Source organism: Sminthopsis crassicaudata, chromosome 1 (genome assembly GCF_048593235.1).
Source record: "Sminthopsis crassicaudata isolate SCR6 chromosome 1, ASM4859323v1, whole genome shotgun sequence".
NCBI classification, from domain to species: Eukaryota; Metazoa; Chordata; class Mammalia; order Dasyuromorphia; family Dasyuridae; genus Sminthopsis; species Sminthopsis crassicaudata.
This window is the reverse complement of record NC_133617.1, coordinates 594,630,024-594,647,272: the sequence shown is the minus strand read 5'-3', so window position 1 is coordinate 594,647,272 and position 17,249 is coordinate 594,630,024. Positions and strand designations below refer to the sequence as shown.

Genomic DNA, 17,249 nt, shown 5'->3' with positions numbered 1-17,249 from the left:
GGAGGATTAACTCCAGTTTGCCTATTTCCTTGGGCTTGTATCCTACAGAGACAGTAAAGGACTTTAACTCCTGGCTGGATTTGGGATTATTGAACTGAATTGAAGCCAAGGCTGCCTCCAGAAGCTCCCCAAGAGAACAACACCCCCTCACAAACATTTTGCAATAAAGTTCTTGGCATATCAATCCATTCTATTTATTAAGAACCTATAATGTTCAGGCACTTATGGTAGGTGCTGAAGATACAGAGATAAAAATCGCACTGTTGCATCCCTGAATTTCACTGAGGATGCAAGGGCACACGATTAAGCTAGAATGCATCTGGGAAGATCTCTTTCTCTAAAAGCCTCTTTTTATTGACAAAGTTACTGAGGCCGAGGAGATGAAGTCAAAGACTCGCTTAAGGCACGGAGCAAAGGAGCAGCCGATCTAAGGATTCAAATGAGGTTCTTTTCCCGTGCTTTGCTCTTCCCTACGCTTCCAACAAGCATTTGAGCTTAACCGCTTCTGGCTGCTGCTCCCTGCTCTCTCAACTTTTTGGCTATTTCTACTCTTCAAGTCTCTTGATTCTACAACTGGTGTCTGCTTAATGCAAGGGAAGTACGCTCCTCCAGTACAGGAGACCAATAGGATAAAACGTTTCTGCGCTTCTAGAGAAGGGGAAGTTTTGCCTGCAGACTTTCTTTCAACCAGGAGATGGCATCCTTCCCTTTCGCAAAACATGGGAACCACTCTTTAGCTTCTGGTTGCCACTGGTAACACGTTGCAACGTCGATCCTCCTTCCTTTCTGTCTTTTCGCCCCACCTCTTTCGCCAGTCTTTCCGGTGCAAGATTAGTGGACGAGGAAAAAAAATGAACCGTGCAGCGGAATCACGATTCGCTGGCTTTCTCTTCTTTTCCGGGTCTTCTCCGCCCCTTGAATGCCGGGAATGATACCATGACGCAAAATTTAAGCGCCCGGGGGTGTGGGGGGGGGAGGAGGGAAGCGGTAAAAAGTGACGTCACAGAACATGGCGCGCTCCTAGAAGCTGCTTTCGGCCTCGGAAGAAGGCGGCAGGCACTTCGGCGCGTGGAAGGCTGTGCACTGAACGAGTTCAACTGACTTCGCGCGGCGCGGCGTGGAGGGAGCGGGCAAGCCGAGCCAGGCAGGGCAGGGCAGAGCAGAGGCTAACGGTGAGCGGCAAGCGAACATTTTGCAGGCCTGCCTCAGCCTCCCGCCGGGTGTGCGGTGGGGAGCTAGGCGTGCTTTGGCAGCGGGGCCGGGCCGGGCCGGGGGTGAGGGGGAGCCCTTGCAGAGGGAAGCCCGGGTGGAGCTGGGGCAGCAAGGCCTCCGGCGAGGGGCGTGTGTACGGTCGAGGCAGGCCCTATCCGGAATGCCCGAGGTCCTTCTGAGGCAGTTTGTGCAAGTTTGAAGAGGGGGTTGGTCCCTGACACGGTGATGGAGCGTCTGAGGGTGGCAAGCAGAACTAGCAGGGACCCCTGACCTCAGGATACCAGGACCCAGCTTACCTCGAATAACGAAGTGTAGCAAGTTATCCTGGGAAAGGATAATTTTACGAGGAGGGGTGGACCAGCTTGGTGCCATAGCCTAGATCATGGACCGTTTGCACTTGGGGGATTTTGTGATTCAGAAAAAAAAATGACTTTGGGTGAATTACAATTAAATCATCCTGATGGATGGTGCGATAGTGAGAGGTGTTTTTTTTATCTCTAAATTAATGGCATCCTTTTTTTTTTTTTTTTTCTAACTATGATTTCTAAGTGATAAAAGTTTCTTTGACCTCTTATCTAGATTGGAATTTATTAGAAGGGCATGAACGAGGTAGACTGTGCAGGTTTCGGGCTGCTGATTCTCCTGCTCTGCTTGCATATGACATTTTGGAATGACTTATTCCTAAGTAGAAATGGAAAAGGATGTGACTGTTATCATGCTCAGTTCGTAGAGTCTAAAAGTAAATAGATGCACAGCTGGGAAAGATTTCTAAGTATCTGCGTCAGATTGCTGAGATAAATAAGTCAGAGGCCTTTATTCAGCTACTGACAGTTCTTGGGAATGTTGTGAGTTTTTTGATATAAAGGAGATCTCTGAACCTCAGGTCTATAATTATTCCTATAGCTCAGAGATTGTGTTTTGTATAAGAAAAACTTTCTAATTCTTAAGTACATGTACTCTCCCCCTTTATCTTAATTTGAACCTTTAATAGAATGGACACAGTGGAAGGAGAAAGAATAAAGAGAGCAAAAGTAGAAAAGCTTGTTAATGCGGAAACTTAAGTAAACCAGTAAAAAAGAAACTCTATCAATACTACATAGTCCTTCTGTTTTTATTAGCCATAACAGAACAGTAAAAAAAGAGACGTTTCCACTACTTCCACACATTTTTTATTTGACTTCTTTGACATTTCATGGAGAAGTTGAGGGGAAATAGCTAAAGACACCATTTTTGATGATAATAATTTTCCTAAAGTAAAAGCAATTTCCTTTTGCCCTGAGATAAAATAGAAGCGTCATTTAAAATGATAAGCCAGTCTGGCTAATCTTTGCTCATTTCAAACATTTTTCCTTGTTGCCCTCTCTGATATGGCCGATCTGGCCTGCTTGCTCTTCTGTGATCCTAGCATTCTAATAAATACACTTCTCTCCCAGTTCCTTCCTTCAGGGCTCTTTGACATTTATCTTGTCAAGTCTTTCCTGATCCCTTCAGGTTTGTTTTTTTTTTTTTTTTTTTTTTTTAACCAAAGGGAAGGAAGGAAGGGGTGTGTGATTTTGTGTGTGTGTATGAAAGGAGATGTTTGAACGGAACAAGTTTGTGCATAGAACACCAGATGTTAGCTGGAAGGTACCTTTGAGGATCAGGTAGTTCATTTTCTTCACTTGGGAAATGATAATTAACATTTTATAGAAGCCTTGTGGTTTGGCTTATAAAGCCCTTGCATTGGGTACTCCTTGGAGGAAGATAGTAGTTCCATTTTACAGCTGAAGAATCAGGCCCATAGCTCTATGATTTTTAAATGGCCATGCTGAGGTGGGAACATAGTTACCTTGTTCTCCTCTAGGCCCTCTCAATTTGTCCTCTACTGTTTCTGCAAGAGAGCAGAGCTTGGTGGGCTGAATCTGCAATTAGAATGGGGAACTTGGGCAGATCTCAATCTGTTTAGGATCTGTTTCCATACAAACACACACACACACACACACACACAAAATGAATTGGGTTAGAGCAGGATTTTTTAAACTGTTTCTATTTGTGACACTTTTCATCTGAGAAATTTTAATGTGACCCTTGTTATATAGGTGTATAAAATAAGTTTACAGATCAACCATTTACTGATTAATAAATCATAATTTCATGACTCCAAATTCACTTACAAGACCCTATATAGGTTTGTCAACCACAATTTAAGAATCTGGGGATGAGAGCACCTTTGATTTATTTCATTCCTGTTCCTCAAATTATCTTGTTTGTGCTTATGTTTTTACATAATTTCTTTATTTCCAGTAAATTTCAAGTTCATGAGTGAAGGAACTATTTTTCATTTTGTCTTTGTATCCCCAGTACCTATCACAGCCTTCATAGTAGATACTTAATTGGTGTTTGTTGGATAGTTCTAGCCACCTTACAGAGATTGTTATAATAACAAGCTGTAAGCTTTTTTTTTTTTTTTTTTTTTTTTCTCTCTGAGGCAATTGGGGTTAAGTGACTTGCCTAGAGTCACACAGGTAGGAAATGTTGTGTCTGAGACCACATTTGAACTCAGGTCTTCCTAACTTCAGGGCTGGTGCTCTAACCACTGTACCACCTAGCTTTCCCAGGCTGTAAGCTTTTTTTAAAAAACTGTTTGATATCTTAATAGATCTGTGATGATCCATATGGGTACTTTCCTCAGTGATACAAATTGCAGCCCATCCATGCCCTCTCATTTTGTGTGACTAGTCTCTTATAAAAATTTTTCATACAGATTTACACAGAATGTTGTTTTTTCCCTCTAGTTCTTCCGTTCATTAAATTGACTAAACGCCTACTATACGCCACAGACTGTGGGCATACAGTTAATAAGAAGGAAGATAATCCCTATCCTCAAGGAGCTCACAATTTAATGGGAGAAGCCAAATTACAAAAGGCTGTAAAGAGGAGGTAGGGAGATACATCTTGGTGGGAAACGAAACAGCTTCAGGTGGAGAGTAGAGTATTCTCCAGTTTCTATGTAACATAAAGGAAGGCTTTGGGAAGAGTTTAGTACTAAGGGTTTAGCCCTTTAGTCAGACAAGAGAGGAATTTGAAGGAAGTGAGAAGGTGTGTCAGTATCCTAGACAGGATTAGCAATATGGTGATAAGGTGAGGTGCATCTTGTTCCTTGGAGTTAAAAAACCCAGCAGAGCATGGAATGAGTTCTTTTCCTATGAATAGCTCTGGAACATATGGGTGATATTGCCTTAATTATTCATCCTTCTAGTCATATGACTAGCTCAACTTTTCTGATCATGCGTTTCTGATTATATTCTGTGCATTGTTTATCCTGTGCAAACTTAGTTAACAATCTTTTACATCTATTCTATACCCACCACTCATTTCTCTGTTGTTCTTGGGTGAGCCTGGACTTTAATTTTTTGGAGAATATGGCACTCCACAATGCTTATCTTAAGTAATGTCTCCAGAAGGATATTGGTGTTAAAATATAGGCTTTTGTTTGAGGGAGAAGCTTAGATCATTAAAATACTGAACATTTTCTCAAAAACAATTCAGTTTATTCTTATTCTTTTTTTAGGTCCACCTCATTGTCCATGTGCTGTATTTGTCCAAGATAGCACTTCCATGCTTTGTCATTGATCTGCATATAGCAGTTTGGATAATAAGTATTTATATATTTTTTTAGTTTTTCTAATGTGAACCTTATATTGAATTCTTCAGTGATTGCAAACACATTCATGAGAGTCTACAATGTAGCTAGACTTGTGCCATCCATGGAAGAGGTCACGATCCATAAAGATTATTTCATCCCTTTAGATTTTGTATTTAGTTTCTTTTGGATTTGAACTTTGAATCTTTCTGACTATAGAACTAGCATTCTATGTACTGAGCCACTTAAGTACACTTGAAATACTGCTATATTTCAAGGAACCATGTGGTTCCTTTTTCAAGCCTTCATCAAGGGTGATCTCAATGCATGTATAGATTGTTGTCATAGAAATTGTATAGTTATGGAAAATAGACATCTGAGTAATTATTGATTTATTTTTTTTCTCAGTCACTTTTTGGGGAAATAAGATTTTTTGTAAGTCTTTTGGTATCCATCCATCTTCATCCCATTAACACTAAAAATTGTCTTCAGCATTGGCTTCCTCTGTGTGTAGTAATAAAAACTACTTTGGAGAGTTCTTGTGAGAATCAAATGAGATAATATTTGTAAAACCCTTAACACAATTCCTGACCCACAATAGTTAGTATATAAATGCTTGTTCCTTTCCCTTTCCCAATAAACATTTGTTAAATACTTTGTGAGAGCTGGAGAATGAAGCTGTGTGGATCAGTGGCTAGAATGCTGGGTCTGAAGTCAGAAAGAATTGAATTCACATTTGGCTTCTGACACTTAACTGTGTGACCCTGGGCAAGTCCATTAACATTTATTTGCCTTAATCCAGTAGAGAAGGAAATGACATATCACACCACCATCTTTGCTAAGAAAAACCCTTGGACAGTATGTATGGTCTTCTGGGACATGAAATGTCAAATAGAACTAAACAGTAAGGAGTCTGACATCTTGCCAGATGCTAGGGATATTAAAAGAAAAAACAAAAAAATATGGCCCCTTCAATAAATTTGTATTCTTTGGGGAGATAAGAAACATGGATAGGTATGGCCATGATACAGGAAGCGCAGCAAGGTGTAGTGGACTGAATCCCTGGCCTGGAGTCTGGAAGATTCCTCTTTATGAGTGCAAATTTGGCCTCTGACATTATTAGCTGTGTGACCCCTGGGGAAGTTACTTAACCCTGTTTGCCTCCACTTCCTTATTTGTAAAATGATCTGGAGAAGGAAACAGCAAAACATTCTAGTATCTTTGACAAGAATACCCCAAATGGAGTCCGAGAAGAGTTGGACATAACTGAATACAACTGAAGAACAAAATGATACAGAAGTAGGTGGAAAGAAATTTTGGAGGGGAAGGTAATGGCCTTCTGAATATATTGACGCTTTACTTGAGTCTTGAAGAAAGCCAGGGATTCTGAGGTAGAGAGATAAGGAGCTGAGAGCCTTCCAGACATAGGTAATATATAACCATTATAGAGACATACAGCTGTCTTCTCTAAAGCACACTAAGTAGATCAGTATGACTGGACTGTAGATTTTATGGAGGGGACTGATTGATGTGTAAGAAAACTGGAAAAGAATAAAAAGAGTCAGATTTTTGATTACTTTATACAAAGGGGGTGTTTATTTTTGAACTTAGAAGTAAATAGGAAGCCATTGGAGTTTATTGATTATCAGATTGATGTGGTCAGTCTAATACTTAAGTGATAATAAAAAATGGATAAATGAGTGGGGAGAGTAGGCAATTAAAATAGCAGGCTATTTCAGTAGTTTACATGAGTGATGATGAACTTGTGAATTAGGGTGGTAGGTATGTGAGGAGAAAATAGAGTGTGTGAAATGTTTTTAGGAAAAAATTACCATGATTTTGCCTGATGTTGTGGGATGAATTAGAGAAGTTTTATGCCAGTGTTGCAAATTACTATGACTAGAAGGTATTCTTTACAGTAATGTGATGCTTGGAAGAGGGCTGTGTTATTTGGGGAAAGATTGTTTTGTTTTGGACATGTTGATTTTTGAGATGCCTGCAGGACTTCAGTTCAAAATTTCTCATAGGCAATTGGTTATACGGAACTGGAGCTCATGAGAAGAAACATGTATGTACATATACAACATATATACAAAGTTACTTGTGGGAAATAGCAAGATTTGGTAACACTAGATTTGAAAATTTGTTAACACTAGATTGGGGATTATAGAATGCAAAGGATAGGGTATAATGAGATTTCATTGGATAGGGGCAAGACTGAGATGAATGGATTTTGGGGATTTGGTAGAAGTAGCTTGGGAAAGGAGCTTTGGTACTGTCACCTAAATGACCAGCACTGTCATTTAGTGATTCTGACTGGAATTCTGAATGTAGCTTTACGGCATTAGATCCTCATATATTGTAGCTGTGGTCAAATTGCTTTCACTATCCTATCCTGGAATTGGAAAGAAGTGGTGACAAAACATTATCATTATATGGTGTGTCCTCTTGGACACCCAGAGCCTGGATGATAATGGAGGGATGTGGCTGATGTGGTACAACCTTTGGGATTAATACAGTAATAACTCCAAGGCTACCTAGTCTTGGGAAAGTTTTGTTAGGAATGATTTATTTCTTCCCTTAGTTTTTTGTTTTAGTTTACCTTGTCCAGCCAGAATACTGAATACAAAAGATTGCTGGCTGTCAGATAATAGCCTGCTGGCCAGTGATAATGGGATGGTTGAAGCTAATGAACATCAGTAATGAGATACCTAAAATTAACCTAGTTACCCTACAAAAATTGGAGCATATTGGTGTTAAAAAAGATGGGTGTTTATGTTGGGGAGCAGCTTAGACTCATTCAGTGTTTCAAGTGTTCGGGTTTAGCATGGGCATAGTGAAAAGGAATAGGGATAGAGACCACATGAAATTTGGATATTTGAGAACTTAAGTTCATACTTCGTACCTAAGTTATAATAAAATTATTTCAACTATTATAGTAATACTATTATAGCTATTAATAACACTAATATACACACACAAGGTTATAATCAGATACCAAATTTATAATCATTTATAATCTTTGGGCTTCATTTTCCATATTTATAAAATGCAAAGGATAAATTTGATTATCTCTAATAAGGTAACTTGCAGCTCTAAATCCTACGATCCTGTGAAAACACTTATCTATCTATGGTACTTGCTATAAGTAAATATTTACATATTAACTCAGTGACATTATGATTGAACTCATCTATACCTTCCCCTTCTCCCTTTTCCTCACCCCCCCTCCAGAGTCTTCTGAGTTTTCCTGTTATTATTGAGAGTATCATCATTATCATCTTCCTAGTAGGCGTCAGTCATCCTTGACTCCTCACTCTCACCCACCAACCCCACCATCCAGTCTTTTGTAAAAGCCTGTAGATGTTAATTTCCTTTCCTTATATCTTTTGTATATGTACCTTTCTCTCTGACGACACTGCCACCACCCTGCTGCAATCGCTTATTACCTTAGCCTAGTGGTTTTTCCACTTGCTCTAAGTCTCTCTTCTTCCTTTAGCCTATTCTCTATTCAGCTGTCAAATGTGATATTTATCATTTAGTACAGCTCTAACCATGTCAGCCTGTTGGATCACAATAACAGTCTTCTTTAACCTTAGACCTTCTATATACTCTTCTGTTCCATAATACTGTCCCTCTGATGCTCTTTATACAAGACCCTGGGGCATTTTCTCAGGTCATCTTTTCTGCCTGGAATGCTCTCCCTCTTCATCTCTCCCTCTGGGATTCCTTGGCTTCCTTGAAATCCCAGCTAAAATCCCATATTTTACAGAAAGCTTTTGCTAGTTGCCCTTAATTTTTTGTGCTTTCTATAAAGGTAGTTGCTGTCTTAGTGGTACATAGAGGACAAAAGCTGGATCTGTAATAAGAACATGAATATTCAATTCCAGCTTTAGATATTCTCTAGCAGTGGAAATCTCAGCAAGTCATCGAATCTCTATTTGCTTTACTTTCTTCTATTTTAGAATGGGGATAATATCATCTGCCTCACAGGCTTGTTGTGAGGATCAGATGAGGTAATATTTGTAAATAGTACAAAGCTTAGCACATAGTAGGTGTTATATAAATACTTAATCCCCTTCCCCCTACTTTATGTAGTAGCTTTTTTGTTCATAGTTGTTTGCATATTGTCTCCCCAGTCAGACTATGTATGAGCTCCTTGGAAGCAGGGATTATTTTTTGCTTTTCTTTGTGTCTCTAGAAATTAACTCAATGCTCTGCATATGATAGTCCAAATGTGTATTGACTGTCATCCAGCTGTATGCCATAATCTGGACAATAGGCATTTTTACCCAATTAATTTTTTTTTTCTCTATGAACCTCACTGTTTATACAGAATCTAGCCTTTATTTAAAGACTGCAGTTCATATTGTGAACAAATACTTCTGGTGACTTCTTGTCTGCTTATTTTATGCCTTGCTTGATGTTAATAATGGAGTTTTCCATGAAAGTTTCATGAAACTGTTCTCTGTTGCATTTATCAAGGAACTTTGAATCACCCATTAGTGTTAATATTTAGTTAATTATGATTGATTGTAAATTAATCACCTGCTGTGATTACTAGTGTTAATCCTTAGTATGTGTCAGGCACCTAGTGCTAGAGACCTGGGGATGTATACTCAATAAACAATGTTGTTGTGTTCAGTTCAGTTCCACTCTTCATGATTTTATGGACTATATAGCATGCCAGGCCTTCTTCTCCTTATCATTGGTCATCCTCTTTTCCTTTTGCCTTCAGTTTTTCCATACAAACAATCCCTTCTCATAAAAGGCTTATTATGGTATGGGAGATGAGAAGAGCAACACACATACGTAAATATTTGAATTATTTCTATGGGGAAATAAAAAGTATTAAATACATCAACATAGTTAAAGACAGTTTGGGAAAGAATCCATAGTGAAGAACTCCTGGGGTACAGCAAAGCAGGATGTACATTCTAGAATGAGGATGTTTAGTATGAAAGTTGTGAAAGAGCTTGAAAGCCAAATAGAGGAGTTCATGTAGTGTCTTGAAGGTAACAGGTGGCTGTTTGAGTTGACTGAATAAAGAGGAAGAGTGACATGGTTAGATTTGTATTTAAGGAAAATATCTTGGACTGTATGGAGCATAGACTGAGAGAGATTTGGGATAGGAAAACCAAATAGAAAGTTGTTGAAATAATTTGTGTCAGAGGTGATAAGGGCCTGCTCTGTGAATAGAGAAGCTATGAAAGCTTTTCTTGAGACATTGAGATGACAAGATTTGGTTAATAAATGAACTTGTATCAGGTCACCCGAATAATAAATGGCAGAGTTGGAATTTGAATCCTGATCTTCTGACTCTGTATCTAATGTTCTTTCCATGGGCCTTCAGGAAAGTTAGTAATCCTAAGAGGTAGAGATGAGGAATAATAGTATTCCAGGTATGGAGGACACCTTGGGTAAAGGCATGGAATCTGGAGAGAGAATATTGTGTATGAAGAACAGCAGTTCATCCTATGTGGTCAGAATGTGGAGTCATAAAAGAGAGTCATATGAAAGTTGGAGCTATGTTGTGAAAGTCTGTAAAGGCCAAGCAGGAGCATCCTGCATCTGGGATTCTTAACCATTTTTAATAACCTAAACTAGTCTCTGGCAATTTGATGTAACTCATGGACCCTTCTCAGAATCATATTTTAAAATAAACAAACTCAATTAAAAGAATGCAAAAGGGAAACAAATTTTATTGAAGTAGTTATTGATAATGTTTTTTAAAAAATTCATAGGCCCCAAATTAAGAACTTCTGACCTAGAAGCAGGAAAGATCTATTGGAGCTGTTGAGCACATATGTTCTATATTCTTGCTATCTATCAAAACCCTCCTCCGTTTTCATATTATTAGGAATAGTGTCCTATTGAAATGGTTCTTAGGACCATAGATCTCTACCTCAGAGGGCTCCAATAGCTTATCTAGTCCTGTTCCATCATCTGAGAGATGAGGACACTGTCCTGTCACTGACACAAATAGGTATTAATATTGGAGGTAGAATTTGAAATCAGATCCTCTTACTCCTGAGCTAGTGCTCTTATTTTGTAATTTATTGTAGTGTTCAAGTTTAATAATTACACATACACATATAAACATACATACATATACATATATGTAGATGTGTATGTAGCACCTGTTTAAAAAAAAACACTAGGAGTGTTAGTTTATAGCATTTCAATTTTGTTTTACCTGAATAGATTTTTATTAAATATGTCTAGAGTTTAAAAAAATATATATTTGTAGTCCATGTGCTACATCAAACGTTTTTGAGATCCACATCTTCTTGACTTTTGTATAAGCAAAAGTTTTATTGGTAATGGTGGTTTAAGTAGTAGAAATCTTGTGCAGGTCAAAACTTGTTCTAAGAAATACTAATTATCTTAAAAAAGTTCTGAGTACTAAGCTGCTTATCATTTATTTCAAGCAAAATGGAATATGCCCAAATTCCAGTATCACCCCAAAATTCATACAGTTCCTTGAAGTTTGTTTTCTGTACTAAGATTTGGAGCATTAGAATTACAGAAAATGTGCCAACACTATTAAAATAGCATAAAACAAAGCCACAGGGAACTGTTCAGCTTCTAATTTCTAGACTGCTTATAATTTTTCCCTTTGTTAATTTTAACCTTCCAAGTGTTTTCTGGTAATGATTAGCTACAAAAATCTTTATAAGCCTAAAAGAAGGTTAGGATAATTTCAAGGAGCAAAGAGGTAGATGGGGAAGAGAAAAATCTGAACCTATATCTGTAATTAAAGCTGGCTTGGTAGAAGATATAGCATTGTGAAAATAGTAGCAGAGCCCTAAGTATGTCTTTCTTTTTAAAGGATTTATAGAATTGTAAGGAATATCAGAGCCTATCTAGTCTCATCTCCTTATGAACAATAATGACAGTATTTGAAATAGTTCTCTAATATTCAGCCTTTTATAAAAAAAGATCATTTTCTTTGAAACTTCTAGTAGGAGAGCTATCTTTTTTTTTTTTTTCCATTTTGCCAAGGATTTATTAATTTTTTTCTCTTTTTCTCTTTAAAAATTTTTATAATTATATTTTTTTGACAGTATATATGCATGAGTAATTTTTTTTATAACATTATCCCTTGTATTCATTTTTCCAAATTTTCCCCTCCCTCCCTTTACTCCCTTCCCTAGATGACAGGCAATCCCATACATTTTACATGTGTTACAGTATAACCTAGATACAATATATGTGTGTAAATCCAATTTTCTTGTTGCACGTTAAGTATTAGATTCCGAAGGTATAAGTAACCTGGGTATATAGACAGTAGTGCTAACAATTTACATTCACTTCCCAGTGTTCCTTCTCTGGGTGTAGTTGTTTCTGTCCATCATTGATCAACTGGAAGTGAGTTGGATCTTCTTTATGTTGAAGATATCCACTCCCATCAGAATACATCTTCATACAGCATTGTTGTTGAAGTGTATAGTGATCTTCTGGTTCTGTTCATTTCACTCAGCATCAGTTCATGTAAGTCTCTCTAGGCCTTTCTAGGTCATTTCTTACAGAGCAATAATATTCCATAACCTTCATATACCATAATTTACCCAACCATTCTCCAATTGATGGACATCCATTCATCTTCCAGTTTCTAGCTACTATGAAAAGGGCTGCCACAAACATTTTGGCACAAACAGGTAGGACAGCTATCTTAAGTGTGTGATCAGAAAACTTCTGGTAGTCCCTGAGATGCTTTTAGGGAATCCACAAGTCAAAACAATTTTTATAATAATACAAGATGTTATTTGCCTAATAAAATACCTCCTTTCAACTATAAGTATGAGGATGTTTTTTTCTCCCATCTACTTTAATCAACACAACATATCATAACATAATGAATTCAAAAGCAGATATGATAATCCAAGTATCTTCTGTTAAGCCAGGCATTAAAGAGATTTGCAAAGTTACAGAAAATAATGTTACTCACTAAAATAGTGTTTTCTCACTAAATTTTTTTATCTTGGAAAATTTAGTTGTTCATATAAAAATATGTTATTTATATTAACATCTAATGTATTATTTTTGAATGAATATTTTACAAAATTATCAGTTTTAATTTCTAATGTCAGTATTTGCAATCCATGTAAAAAACTTTTGGGGTCCTCAGTAATTTTTAAGAATATAAAGGGGTTCTGAGTCAAGTTTGTAAGAATAAGAGCCATTCCCAATTTGAAAACTGCTGGTTCATTTTTCAGAAGAAATTAAAACTTTCAATAGATTTAAAAAATATATATATATCATTAGTGATCTGAAAATTGTAAATTAAAAACAACTTTGAAGTACTACCAGATGCGCATTAGATTGGCTACCATTACAGAAAAGAAAAATGACAGATTATAGCTGTGAACGAATCCAGCCATTCTGGAAAACACTTTGGAACTATACCCTAAACACTATTAAACTATATACTCTTTGACTTAGTAATACCACTATTAAGTGTTCTACAGCAGAAAAGAATATCTAGTAGGAAGCTACAGGAATTTGAAGTTGGAGGAAAGTTTATGAAGATGAAAATTTAATAAAAGAGCTATGAAAGAAAGAAGGACATTTTCTAACAATTCATAGATTCATATGTTTAAACTTAGGCAGGACCTTAGATCATCTAGTTCAAGATTATCAGTTTTTATATGAGAAAATTGAACCCCAGAAAGTTTATAACTTGCCAAAAGTCAGTGAACTAGCTGCATAACTAGAATTTCAACTTGGATCTTCTTACTCCAAAACCAATATTCTTTCTATTGTATAATATCTTGTTATTTTGTGTGTGTGTGTGTGTGTGTGTGTGTGTGTGTGTGTGTGTGTGTGTGTGTGTGCAAAGCAATTTGGGGTTAAGTGACTTGCTCAGGACCACACAGCTAATTCATATTAAGTGTTTGAGGCTGGATTTGAACTCAGGTTCTCCTGACTCAGGGCTGCTGCTCTATCTATTGTGTCATCTCGTTGACCCGATATTTTGTTAAATTTTAAGGCTTTCCAAACAAATTTCTTTTGATTTTCTGATGGCAAATTTATGTAACATCTGGTATATTGAAGTTTCTTCTCAGTGATCTTTTCATTCCCTAATAGTGATGTTTACAAAATGAAAATTAAGGCATTCTTACTAGGGCATTCCGACATCTGTAATTCCATCTTCCTCTATTTCTTTAAGTCTTATTTTATGAGAAGCTGATCTAAAGGTAGGAGACTTAGATTCTTCACTATTTAAATTTGACCTTGAGCAAGGCATTGAACTTGAGTTTGTTTCCTCATCTTTAAAATGAAGATAATTACATACCCTTCTTATTTCACAGGTTGTCTTTGACATTTATTTCAAACTGAATACAAATACTCTACTTATTTTTAATCCTAATTGTAATTAACTTTAATGACCATATTGAAGCTTCCATATTTATGTTTTTATTTTCATCTTCAGGTGTAGCGTGCTGTCGTCTCTAGAAGCTGCCGGATCGCTCTCTGGGAAGAGATCTGCTGTGTCTACTCAAATCTTTAAGACAGATTCTTTTTCCTGTAGTGAACCGTTGTCTCCAGGCAGTTGCTGTTAACTCTTGTCCTTAGAAGTGACTTCCCTTCCTGCAGAGAGCCCCGTCAGGCCTGATGTAATGCAGAGAGTCTTCCTTCTTGAATCCTTGCTCTGAATCTCCTCCAGCTCTTATCCTTCTCCAGGCCGATCTGCTCTCTGCGCCCAGTGCTGTCTTTTTTTATCCTCCCAGAGAATGGGCGTGGGATAATGCAAGGGCTTCTGGGAAGAACCACCCCAGCCAATGAGCTTGCCCCCTCTATCAAGTCAACCTGAGTTCTCACCTTGTAATTGTCCAGAAAACCTGAATTCTCACCTTGTCACCATCCAGACAACCCCAGTCCTCACCCAGCAATCCCAACATCTCCCCCTTTCTTTTGATTTAGAACATAGGACAGTCATGACCTTGAAACATAAATCCATCAATATGGGAAGTATTAGAGATAATTACATAAATTACATAAGCACATAGTAACATAGTAACATAACACATGCTAGAAGTATATAACATAATCATAATCATAAATTGAAAATTTATAAATGTCCATAAGTCCATTGTCCATTAGTCTCATCTTGTGTGAGGAAGTCCAATGATTCCTGCTGGTTTTTAAAGTTCTTTAACAGTCTTCTTATTATCCATGCTCTTTCAGTGTCAGATGTTTCTTAGATCTTCTCCTTTATTTTGAGGTCTTTCTCTTTTTCTGTCTCTCTCTGATGGACAAGGCGAATATGACTCGTTGGCACCCATCTGATTCCTTCTCTTGCTGAAGAAATACAAGCAAACCCTCTCCCCCAGGCAGTTAACCTATCTGGTCCCTTCCATTCACCACTTTCTGGATCTCTCCACATCACCTGGCGATTATCTAAGGACAGTGGAGATGCTCTCACTGGACACTGCCCTTCTGGTGGATTATAAAACCTGTCTGCTGGAGCCAGTGCATCTTTGTCAAAAATTAGAAAATTAATGGTATAGAGAACTAAATTTAGAAGTTCCCTAGGGCTACCTGTGGCTCCCCCTTTCTTTTGTTTTTGGAGGAGTGTCTTAATATCTCTGTTTCTTCTCTCTACTATTGCCTGCCCTTGAGGATTAAAGGGTATGCCCATGGTATGTAAAATCTTATACTGTGCACAAAAGTGTGTAAAATGTTTGGACGTATATGCAGGTCCATTGTCTGTTTTTATTGCTTGTGGCACACCCATAATTGCAAAAGCTTGTATAAGGAATTCAGTGACCACTCGGGCTGTCTCTTTTGCTGCTGGCATTGCAAATGTGAATCCTGAAAAGGTGTCTACCACGACATGAATAAAAGATAGACGACCAAAACATTTATAATGGGTCACATCCATTTGCCAGATTTCATTGGGTCTCAAACCACGAGGATTCTTCCCTGGAGGGAGTGTAGGAGCATGGAAAGGAAGACAAGCTGTACAGCTTTTTACTATGCTCCTAGCTTCCTCTCTTGTGATTCCAAATTGTAAACGTAAAGCTCGAGCAGCCTGATGATATTTAGAATGAGATTCTTGTGCTTCCTGAAATAAAGGACTACTGGCTAACATGGTTAGAAGGCTATCTGCCTTTGAATTTCCATCAAAAATCCTGTTCGGGCGCCAAATTGCGAAGGTCTGGTCTAGCTCCTCTTGTCAGGATAAGCAAAAGTCCTTGCCCCACGTTGGGCGCCAAATGTAGCGTGCTGTCGTCTCTAGAAGCTGCCGGATCGCTCTCTGGGAAGAGATCTGCTGTGTCTACTCAAATCTTTAAGACAGATTCTTTTTCCTGTAGTGAACCGTTGTCTCCAGGCAGTTGCTGTTAACTCTTGTCCTTAGAAGTGACTTCCCTTCCTGCAGAGGAGCCCCGTCAGGCCTGATGTAATGCAGAGAGTCTTCCTTCTTGAATCCTTGCTCTGAATCTCCTCCAGCTCTTATCCTTCTCCAGGCCGATCTGCTCTCTGCGCCCAGTGCTGTCTCTTTTTATTCTCCCAGAGAATGGGCGTGGGATAATGCAAGGGCTTCTGGGAAGAACCACCCCAGCCAATGAGCTTGCCCCCTCTATCAAGTCAACCTGAGTTCTCACCTTGTAATTGTCCAGAAAACCTGAATTCTCACCTTGTCACCATCCAGACAACCCCAGTCCTCACCCAGCAATCCCAACATTCAGGACCTTTTTGTGACTTTAACTTTTCCTGCTAAATATCTAAAACAGCAATTCTCAATTATTTTAGTCTCCAGACTCCTTATACTCCTAAAAATTATTATAATAATAAGATTTGGGAACATTTATTTATATAGATAACATGCCCATTTATCATATTAGAAATAGGAATTTTTGTCATTGGAAACAGAAACTGATATGTTAAAATTTTAAAATTAAATATAAATTTACAGTGATAATGATTTACATGTTAAAATAACATTTCATTGAAAAGGTATTTTTTCAAAACAGAAAAAATAGTGCAAATTGCATTGTTTTATATATTTTTGCATCTCTCAACAGAATTTTGATATTTGTTTTTTCATTCAGTCCATTGTGTTGAATTACATTATCTTCCCACAGAAAAATAATTGGAAAAGGCAGAAATATTTTGATAGGCAAAAAACCCCCCCAAAGATGTTCTTTTTGTGTTCTTTGTATTTTTATTATGAGAATCATTTTGATTTTGTTGTCTTCCTGAAAGAGTATTGGGCACTTCCAATTTTGAGAACCACTGATCTAGAATAATCTTATTTTAAAATTTTATTTCTTGTGGCCTCTGATCTTAACTTGTCATTCCTGTACAGAAGCTTATTCTCTCATTCTTCTATAATAATTATGTAATCCACAAGAGTTCTGTCCTTGGGAAAACTGTGATTTAGAGGGAAAACCACTAGGTGACACTG

The 17,249-nt window shown here is 37.7% G+C and overlaps 1 protein-coding gene across 1 annotated transcript in view; it reads left to right on the top strand.

The window, feature by feature from the left end:
* Positions 1-980: 980 nt before the first annotated feature.
* Positions 981-17,249, top strand: part of IPO11 (importin 11) — a 201,433-nt gene continuing 185,164 nt past the window's right edge. Inside the window, exon 1 of the mRNA XM_074282418.1 lies at positions 981-1,172. The gene's annotated coding sequence lies outside the window, so the exon portion shown is untranslated. The remainder of the gene's footprint in view (positions 1,173-17,249) is intronic.